This window comes from Hemibagrus wyckioides, unplaced genomic scaffold (assembly GCF_019097595.1).
Source record: "Hemibagrus wyckioides isolate EC202008001 unplaced genomic scaffold, SWU_Hwy_1.0 Contig2, whole genome shotgun sequence".
Classification (NCBI taxonomy): Eukaryota; Metazoa; Chordata; class Actinopteri; order Siluriformes; family Bagridae; genus Hemibagrus; species Hemibagrus wyckioides.
In genome coordinates this window covers 310,731-322,034 of record NW_026690780.1, presented here as the reverse complement: position 1 = coordinate 322,034, position 11,304 = coordinate 310,731, and the positions used below count along the sequence as shown (strand labels likewise).

The window sequence follows — 11,304 nt, the reverse complement described above, 5'->3', positions numbered from 1 at the left end:
CGAGGGCTCAAACTTTATAGACCTCTGTGGAGAGCACACTGACATACTGTCTGGGTGTGTGGTACGCAGACTGCACAGATGAGGACAAACTGTGCAGAGGGTGAAAAACAGCTCAAAAAATCATCGGCTGCCCTCTGCCCTCCCTGGATGACATGTCCAGGTCCCGCTGCCTCAGCAAAATCAAGGCCATCACAGGAGACTCCTCACATCCTGCTCATCACTTGTTTGACCTGTTGCCATCTGGGGGGCGCTTCAGGTCAACAAAGTCTCACACCACCAGACTTACAAACAGCTTCTTCCCCTGGGCCATTCGGACTGCAAACAATCACTGAACACACACACACACATTCTACCTAATAAAATGTGCAATTCCACTGTGCACTTTAATCTGTCTGTGAATTGAGTACAAGTTATACCTTAATATTGGCTTTGCACAAATTAGATTTCAAGCAAATATATAATTGGGAACATTTTGTTGCAGCTTTATGAATGTTCTGCTTATATTGCAGTAGCCCTTTAAAAAAGGGTACAAGTATGCATATGTATGAAAGGAGAGTCCATAACCTGAGGTACTGAGATATTGAGAAGGGTTCAGTATTTATATTAACATATTTTTACATGTTTCTTTATTGACATGCACAACCAATTATTACTACATTATTACAACAATACTAATTCTAACAAATTCCTGAATATGTACAATATGGCTATATTTGTGGACACCTAACCATCACACCAGTATGTGGGCATTCTCCAAACTGCTGCACAATTGTAGGATGTCTTTATATTCTTACAAAAACATGTTCCAGCTCAATGAAGATGTTTATTACAAGTTTGGTGTGGAATAAATTGAGTTACCTGCACACAGCCCTGAACTCAAACCCACTCAACATTTTTGGGATGAATTAGAATTCTGACTGCACCCCAAGCCACACATGCCTGATGTTTTAGGGCTGTATGGACACATGGACATACAGTATCTCACAAAAGTGAGTACACCCCTCACATTTTTGTAAATATTTTATTATATCTTTTCATGTGACAACACTGAAGAAACGACACTCTGCTCCAATGTAAAGTAGTGAGTGTACAGCCTGTATAACAGTGTAAATTTGCTGTCCCCTCAAAATAACTCAACACACAGCCATTAATGTCTAAACCGTTGGCAACAAAAGTGAATACACCCCTAAGTGGAAATGTCCAAATTGGGCCCAAAGTGTCAATATTTTGTGTGGCCACCATTATTTACCAGCACTGCCTTAACCCTCTTGGGCATGGAGTTCACCAGAGCTACAGGTTGCCATATATTTACAAAAATGTGAGGGGTGTACTCACTTTTGTGAGATACTGTATATTGCCACTTACTGAACAATCATCTAATTTTTAATATTATTAGTGTATATTTTGCAACAAGTTTGAAGTAATATCTAAATAATGCTAGTCTAAGTAGATTGATTGATAATGTTAAATTGCCCCTAGGTGTGAATGGGTGAGCAAATGGCTGTGTGTGTGTGTGTTTGTGTGTGTGTGTGTGTGTGTGAAAGAGAGAGAGAGAGAGAGAGAGAGAGAAAGAGAAACAATTATTTTTTGTGTTATTTATTATTTATGTTATATTTCTGCACATATATAAATTTGGTAAGTTAAAAAACAATTTTTTTTGGTGTTAAGGTTTTTCTCTTCAGTGAACACAAGATGGCGCAGTCACTTATCTTAATGCTGGTCTAGAACTAGAGCGCCACACAACCTGCTCACATTCTCTGAGATGATGGAAGCTACTTTTCACAGTAAAACCTTTGTGACATAGAGTATACTTGTTCTTCTATCATACATACTGCTGATATAATATCCTAACCCCTGCCCTGGTTACTCTTAGTGCCTAAGCTAATTTCAGAGATATCATTCTGATTAAACAACACAACTGTCCACTTAACACTAAACTGTCATAAGAATAAATAATCATCTAATGTCATTTCTTTGGCACCTGCTGTGTCAGAAACATTAAAAACTAGAAACTTATATGTGAATGTGCCTTTATTCTTCTTTCTCTTCTTCTGATGCTAGTGTGAGTACAGGAAAGTTTTGTTTTTCAGATTTAACTGTTAGAGCTGAGAAATAAGGGATTAATTCAATCTTAATTACCAAGGGAAACTACTAATTTCTTCCTCATTCTAAAATAAATCATATTCTCTTCCACTTAGTGTTTCTAACATTAATCTGCCTGCTGGTGTTTACACAAACTTTCTCTAATTTAGAGATATCACTAACATATGTAAAATAAGGTAAATAAACAAAACAGATTTCTACACAAAAAAAACAATAAATACCCCTGCTAAGTACATTTAATCCAGTAAAACTGTCTTAAATAGAATTTCACAGAACAATGAGGCAATAGAACAATCTGTAAAATTACAAATGGAAAGTAACACTATGCCAAAGACACTGTGATAACCGTGTGACCCAGTGATGGGTTTAGTTTACACACCAACAAAACCAGTGTCACACAGTGCAGTCACAAACACCAACTACTAAAGAAAGGACTTTATTACATATTATAACAATTCCTGAATGTCCATCCATTAAAAGATTCTTATTTTATTAATGAGAGAGAGAGAGACCCAAAAACAAGTGATGTAACTAACAATGTCAAAATATCACAGGAAAATTGAATAAATGGTACGAGTGAATCCATGGCTTAGGACCACATTGTTTATTAATACAAAAACATTTCTACAGATTTATATAAACAGTATACAGTATAGAACAGTTATCATGAATATGCATAAATACAAGTAGGCGCAGCTAGAGGTGGAGATGTACATCAAATAGTAACACTGACATTCATTTCTAAAGCTAGAGGTTTGAACTAAACACTCATGAAAACAATGTTGTTCCTCTTCGTGGTGTTTTTCACTCTTGCTGATGTTGGTAAGTCATATACACTGCACACAAAATATTATTTTTTTCTAATTAAGAAGACACAATTTTCCATGTGAAATGTGTCATTTATGATTAAAATATAACAATATTGTTGTAATGTTTTTATAGCAGAGGCTGCTGACAATAACATTAAACCAGATCAAACCAATGTATTTTCAATGGAAGGCAGCAACATCTCACTGCCCTGCACATATACTGGATCAGTTAACAGACTCCACTGGTATCGACAAAAACCTGGATCAAGACCTGAGTTTCTGCTGCTGATTGATGAAAGCAGTGAATATGTCACTGAGGCTCAACCACCTCATCCACGATTGTCCATAAAACTTAAAAAAGAGCAAGATAAAACGAATAAGAAAGTGGATCTGATCATCTCCTCTGCTGCTGTATCAGACTCTGCTCTATACTACTGTGCTCTGGAGCCCACAGTGACAGGAAATCCAGCTGCACTGTACAAAAACTTTCACACAGTTTTGTTATATTGAAAGCAGCTCTTCCAATGCTTTAGAGAAAGTTACATGCCCTTTTGGGGATTCTATCTTTTTCTCTATTGGTCAGGGTCATAGTAGACACAGAGTCTGTCCCAGACATGAGGTGGGAAAACACCCTGAATGGGATGTCAGTCCTTTGCACTCCACAAACCCTTTCACACACTCATTCACACAAAAGTGCAATTTCTCCTAGCAAATTTTCCTGCTGTCATGTTTTTTTGGAAGTGATGCAAAACTGCCCACAAACTGACACTAACCTAAACTCCTGTTAAAATCCTTCTGCTTAAAGTATTTTCTTGCAGTATGGAGTAATTTTTATAATAACGAAAGAATTCTACCCTCATGGTACAATTCCATATTGACTGATAACAAGTGCACTAAAGACAAGGCTCAGGTCAATCCTCATAGCAGAATTCCACAATGCCAGTGGACTCATGATCCTCTCTGTTCTGTCTGGAGTAATTACACTGCAGATGAAGGGCATTTTATTGTCTAAGTGTCTTAACTTCACATATATAATAGTCAAACTAATCAGTTAAAGTCCAATGTTCAACAAGTTCAACCTCAACAGAAGGAGATCATCTTCAAAACTAAGGATTATCTTATTATCAGCAAACCAATTCCTTGTATTTTCAAACAAGTAACTAGAACCGTCTTATTCATTAGTGCATTGTTGTCTTCTGCTCTTTTGCAGTGTTCAGTGTGAGAAAGAATCATTATGTTGTGATTCATGAACAAGCGTCTGAGTAAATTTATCTAAAGGGAATTGTGTGTGTGTGTGTGTGTGTTTAATCCCCTGATAGGAAAGGAAGTATGTCATGTGAACATAAAGTATTTCTCAATGGCCAGTTCAGTTTAGTTGTTGAGATTTACAACTGTTTTCAACATCTGTTTCCTTTTAGTTTTCTGTTATTATTTCTTTTTGTGCTTTACATTAAATAACGTAACCTGGTGTTGTAAATACAATTTAATTGTAAGTTCTAATATATAATTACTAATCCACAGTATGAATATATACACTATATTGCCAAAAGTATTCACTCACCCATCCAAATAATCAGAATCAGGTGTTCCAATCACTTCCATGGCCACAGGTGTATAAAAGCAAGCACCTAGGCATGCAGACTGTTTTTACAAACATTTGTGAAAGAATGGGTCGCTCTCAGGAGCTCAGTGAATTCTAGCGTGGAACTGTGATAGGATGCCACCTGTGCAACAAATCCAGTCGTGAAATTTCCTCGCTCCTAAATATTCCACAGTCAACTGTCAGCTGTATTATAAGAACGTGGAAGTGTTTGGGAATGACAGCAACTCAGCCACGAAGTGGTAGGCCACGTAAACTGACGGAGCGGGGTCAGCGGATGCTGAGGCGCATAGTGCGAAGAGGTCGCCAACTTTCTGCAGAGTCAATCGCTACAGACCTCCAAACTTCTTGTGGCCTTCAGATTAGCTCAAGAACAGTGCGCAGAGAGCTTCATGGAATGGGTTTCCATGGCCGAGCAGCTGCATCCAAGCCATACATCACCAAGTGCAATGCAAAGCGTCGGATGCAGTGGTGTAAAGCACGCCGCCACTGGACTCTAGAGCAGTGGAGACGCGTTCTCTGGAATGACGAATCGCGCTTCTCCATCTGGCAATCTGATGGACGAGTCTGGGTTTGGCGGTTGCCAGGAGAACGGTACTTGTCTGACTGCATTGTGCCAAGTGTAAAGTTTGGTGGAGGGGGGATTATGGTGTGGGGTTGTTTTTCAGGAGCTGGGCTTGGCCCCTTAGTTCCAGTGAAAGGAACTCTGAATGCTTCAGCATACCAAGACATTTTGGACAATTCCATGCACCCAACTTTGTGGGAACAGTTTGGAGCTGGCCCCTTCCTCTTCCAACATGACTGTGCATCAGTGACCAAAGCAAGGTCCATAAAGACATGGATGACAGAGTCTGGTGTGGATGAACTTGACTGGCCTGCACAGAGTCCTGACCTCAACCCGATAGAACACCTTTGGGATGAATTAGAGCGGAGACTGAGAGCCAGGCCTTCTCGTCCAACATCAGTGTGTGACCTCACAAATGCGCTTCTGGAAGAATGATCAAAAATTCCCATAAACACACTCCTAAACCTTGTGGACAGCCTTCCCAGAAGAGTTGAAGCTGTTATAGCTGCACAGGGTGGACCGACGTCATATTGAACCCTATGGATTAGGGATGGGATGTCACTTAAGTTCATATGCGAGTCAAGGCAGGTGAGCGAATACTTTTGGCAATATAGTGTACCTTTGTTTTTTTATTTTTAACAGTAATTTAATTTGGCATTTAATTTAAGTAATTTAATTTAAATTGTTATTTGGCAATAACCTTTTTGGAAAGACAACCGTCTACCGTTTGTGTGCATATGTTTTTTCTGGGTTGCTACAATATAATTTCATTTACAAAAACACTTTCAAAGAGAAAAAAGTGACTGGCATCGTCGACAATGCCGTCAACCCCAGAGGGTTAAATCGCTCAAGTTCATATGCGAGTCAAGGCAGGTGAGCGAATACTTTTGGCAATATAGTGTATGTATGGCTGTATGAACTGTTTGCAGGTTTTTATTTTGTCCAAGTTAAAGTTTTTCTCTTCAGTGAACACAAGATGGCGCAGTCACTTATCTTATTGTGGGTTAAGTTCTAGAGACACTACCACACAACCTGCTCACATTCTCTGAGATGATGGAAGCTACTTTTCACAGTAAAACCTTTGTGACATAGAGTATACTTGTTCTTCTATCATACATACTGCTGATATAATATCCTAACCCCTGTCCTGGTTACTCTTAGTGCCTAAGATAATTTCAGAGATATCATTATGATTAAACAACACAACTGTCCACTTAACACTAAACTGTCATAAGAATAAATACTCATCTAATGTCATTTCTGTGACAAGCAAAATTACCTGCTGTGTCAGAAACACTGAAAACTGGAAATCTGCCTTTACTCTTCTTTCTCTTCTTCTAATGCTATTGTGAGTTTAAACCTTAATTATCAAGTAAAAATTATTCCTTATTCTCAATTAAATCTTATTCTCTTCTACTTAGTGTTTTTAACATTAATCTGCCTGCTGGTGTTTATACAATAATTCTCTAATTTAGAGACATCACTAACATATACAATTAAAATACTGACAATGTAATTATTAGATTAGATTTTTACTAGATTAAATTGATAATTTTTACATAAATACATTAATTTCCTGCTTTCAGTATGTGTTTACTTAAATGTCCTCTGGACAGGTTTCCCATATGAGGCTGAATGTAAAGCCAGGATGTTTCAGTAAGAATCAACAATCTGACAACAACATTGGTGACACTGTCATGTGATGCTGTGGGGTGGAGCAATTTTGAAGCTTTATGGTGTTAAGATATTAGATTACAGAAAGATCTCTACTATTTTCACTGAGCTAAGACCAGTCATCATGTTCACTGTTATATTCATGTATCTGTGGCTTTCACTAGGTGAGTTAACATTGACTTTTTGTTATTACAGAAATATTAACTATATTATATTAAATATTAGTCTGTGTGGTGATGCAGTGTGAAAATGCAGAGTGTGAGTCTGACTTAAGTATTTCCTGTTGATTATTTAAAGGTTAAAAACATTATGTTCTCTTCTCTATGACAGGTGACTCCATGGCAGATTCAATAGAGCCAGATTTCCCTCATAAAGCTGTAGATGAAGGTAATGATGTTACTCTGTCCTGCAGCTACAAAAAAAGTGGTGCAACAGACAACCTGTACTGGTACAGACAATATCCAAAATCTAAACCTGAGTTCCTTCTTTATATTGTTCAAAGTGGAACTTATAATTCTGATCCTCCCCCAAGAATGTCTGTTAAAGTTGATGATAAACAAGTGTATCTGAACATCTCCTCTGCTGCTGTATCAGACTCTGCTCTATACTACTGTGCTCTGGAGCCCACAGTGACAGGAAATCCAGCTGAACTGTACAAAAACCTTCACACAGTTTTGTTATATTGAAAGAAGTTTTGCCAATGCTTTAGAGAAAGTTACATGCCCTTTTGGGGGATTTTTTCTTTTCTCGTTACATTTCCAGGTTTAGTGTTAATGAATTATCTGTGTATGTCTTTCACCTAATATCATTTCAACCAATATTAACCCTCCTCTCATCATCCTCCTATCCTAACTCTAATAAAGTATTTCATTTGCATCTATTACAGCCTCGGTCAGATCATTTCTATACATCAAGATATGTGTATATATATAAAATGTTGATTTTCAACTCAACTCCAATACATGACATTAATTTCTCACTTATTTACAAATCCCTTTTTAAAGAGTATCAGAAACTTTGAGTCATTCACTACAGTGTGAAATGAAAATGTCAAAATAACAAAATACAGATAGCCTTCAAGACCCAACCTGTCAGGATCATAGTCTGAAATTCTAACTGTAAAGGATCAAACACCATTTTACACATATTAGTGGATTTGTTTACTTGGAATAGCATAATATGCTATAGACATGCTAAGTCTTGTGATTGGGCAGCTTGCTAGCTAGTGTAAATAATAAATTATAGATTAATGTTATCTACTGAGAGAACTTGTCTGTTTGTTGTAATTATTACACAATTGTTTGGGTCAGTTGATGTAAATATAATGTTTAGTTAGCCTGCTAGCAAACTTGCCTACTGGTGCTAATGCTAAACTCCTGAACCAAGCTGATGAGCTCGGCTAACGAGAATTTATTTCCACATTATAATATTTACCCCATCAAACAGATCACTTTTCCCAACCCTGAGTACTGGTTTCACACTAAATCATGATTAGACTAGTGTTTATCCAGTTAGCGCCCCAAAGGACTTGGTTACAGATGTATGTTATCTAGCTAGCGAACCTAGCTAATCATTTCATTTACACAATATCATATAGAGTGTAAAGCTTGCTGAACTCGGGTGAAGGTTTTAATAATTATTCCGTATAATATTTAGATAGATTTCGGATGATGGACTGGGACAGGAGGTTTTTGAGACTTTAATCAGTCACCATGTACGGTGAATTTACACAAACTAATGCTAGATAATGCTAACTAATGCTAATATTTGTCTGTTTATTCTCAGCTTAACTAGTTTACAAACTCACAGGTTCATTAACGTTTCGGCGTTAAAAAGGAAATTTTTGTTTTTTTACTTCTCCCTTTAAAAAAAAAAAAAATCAAAATCCTCTATTTCTGGGTGTGGGTGAAAAAAACACTGGTTTATCTACACTGTTAGCAAGCCTGGATAATTAACTTGGTAGCATCATTAAGATAAATCGTAATGAGTAATGCAAACCTTTTAACCAGTAAACAAACCTTTCCTTTATTTTACTCAAGCTGTTTTTACTGTAAGGAACGTGACAGAATGTTAGATGTGTTATTATGAAACTGCGATGAGAAGAAGCACTTATGATGGGGCGGCAGGAGGAAATGTACAGTACATCATCTTTTTTGGAGAACAGGACATGTTTAGGCTTACATCCTGCTTCGTGTTAAGGTGTAAATTAAGTAGCCATCTAGAACACCATAAGTAAATTACAGAGATTTTTTTGTTTTTTACGTTTTAACAGGATGCAGTTGGCGTACAGCTGGCCTCCGTGGCTCCGATTCGGTTCCTGAGGACTCCTTCTCATCGGGACTCCATCAAAGCAGAGCTCTCCGGGTCCTATGTAATCTTATGAATGCCTGTGTAACATGACAGCTGTTTAAATCTGAAAGACTTTGATAATAGAGAACTCCATTAGGACTCCATTATGTAAAGTTAATTTCTTTTTGTAACTTTTCTGCTCTCTGCAGGCCTACTAGTACAACCTCGTGGACGTGTTTTACGAGCTGCTTCTCTGCGGATACTTCACGAAGGGCTTAACGCCTCAGCCAGTAAGCGTCTTATCGGGAGATTTAAAAGCGATGCTTGAATGTAGTTTGAGAACAGGATCTATTTTATTTCATTTTGTTTTCCCATATTTTAAACCCTGGCATTAACGGAGCTTGTCACTGGTCACTATGGTTACCGTGTCCTGCGGGGAGAAAGAGCTCCTTCTGACAACACTCAGCCCCTCACCTCAACGTGGTGAATTTACAAAGATGGGTAAATTGTCACCTTGAAGGGATACTCTTGGATAGCAAAGATGCTCAAATAGTCTTTGGCTTTCAAGGGGTGACTGATTTGTGTTAAGTCTGCTATGAACAAATTCCACACACTCTGCACCAACAAGGACTGTCTTCACAATATATTGCCCTGATCATTATACCACATCTACCAGCAGGGACTGTTTTCATTGTAACAAATAATTCCCACACCAGTAGACCACCTAGACCAGTTAACACTCTTTTCATTGGGACCAAGTAGAGTGCGTGTTAGAGAATTTTACTGCGGATCAGAAGGCCCCCTGGATGAATCTGCGTACCCCTGCCTGACTCCGCTGATTCAGGTATCCTTAACTGGTTAACAGTTTACAACATTAAAAGTCGTCTGGAAATGACCAAGCCTACAAATGATGTCATGTGTAGATAATCCCATGGCAGTAGGAAACTGCAGATTGATTTTTAATCTATGAATCCTTGGTCCAATATTAAAATGACATCGATTTAGAACACACCTGTTGTCAGATGATTGCATTTACCTGTGGGGGTATAGCTCAGTGGTAGAGCATTTGACTGCAGATCAAGAGGTCCCTGGTTCAAATCTGGGTACTCCCTGCTGGCTTGCTTTGCAGTACCTTTAACCCTCTGGGGTTTGAGGCCTTTTTGAAGACCTGCAGTGAATCTGGGCTCTTCTTAAATTTGTGTAAATTTCAAATCTTTACCAATGTAGTATCTAATACATTTCAACTTATTTACATAGAGCACAAACTGGGCTTTCATAATATGGCTGATGTAAGTATGTTAGATTCATGTGTGACTTTTAAGCTTATGTCAAATTATACATACACGAAAGTAGAATTTTGAACTCTACCAGAAAAACAGTGAAAATGGAGAATAAACAAACCTTGCAGATTGTTTTGAACACAGGACTGAGTTCATGAAAGTCTTGGGTGTGGGCCCATAGAAAAACAGCTAAATTATAACACTCAGAAAGACCTTTTATTTGGGGTAAAGTGACTGATGTGCCTAACGTTTTTCAACAGAGCCTCTGTTTCACTGAATAATCAATGACTATTCATGAATATGTAAGACCTATTGACACCTGGCTCAGGTGACACCAGGTTTCCCCAGGACTCCTATTGATGTCTCAGCTGTTCGCACCTATACATTCAGATTCCTCCTACAAAAACAGGGTACACTGAGGCCAGGTTTTGTTGAGAGAAACAAAAAATAAAGCATGGTTCTGAAATTTTCATTGAAATGCAATTCTTTTAGAACATTTGAATAGAGTCGTTTACATAAATCTTGCATGTGATTGGAGCACTAAGTATGGGGGCGGGGCTCCGGTGAGTGTTTGAGAAGAGAATTTGACATACACTATATTGCCAAAAGTATTCGCTCACCCATCCAAATAATCAGAATCAGGTGTTCCAATCACTTCAATGGTCACAGGTGTATAAAATCAAGCACCTTGGCATGCAGACTGTTTTTACAAACATTTGTGAAAGAATGGGTCACTCTCAGGAGCTCAGTGAATTCCAGTGTGGAACTGTGATAGGATGTCACCTGTGCAACAAATCCAGTCGTGAAATTTCCTCGCTCCTAAATATGCCACAGTCAACTGTCAGCAGTATTATAAGAACGTGGAAGTGTTTGGGAACGACAGCAACTCAGCCACGAAGTGGTAGGCCACGTAAACTGACGGAGCGGGGTCAGCGGATGCTGAGGCGCATAGTGCGAAGAGGTCGCCAACTTTCTGCAGAGTCA

The 11,304-nt window shown here is 38.3% G+C and overlaps 1 non-coding gene across 1 annotated transcript; it reads left to right on the top strand.

The window, feature by feature from the left end:
- The first annotated feature begins 10,080 nt into the window (after positions 1-10,080).
- trnac-gca (transfer RNA cysteine (anticodon GCA)) lies at positions 10,081-10,152 on the top strand. The gene has a single exon. It is a non-coding gene; the product is annotated as a tRNA-Cys (tRNA).
- The last annotated feature ends 1,152 nt before the right edge of the window (positions 10,153-11,304 follow it).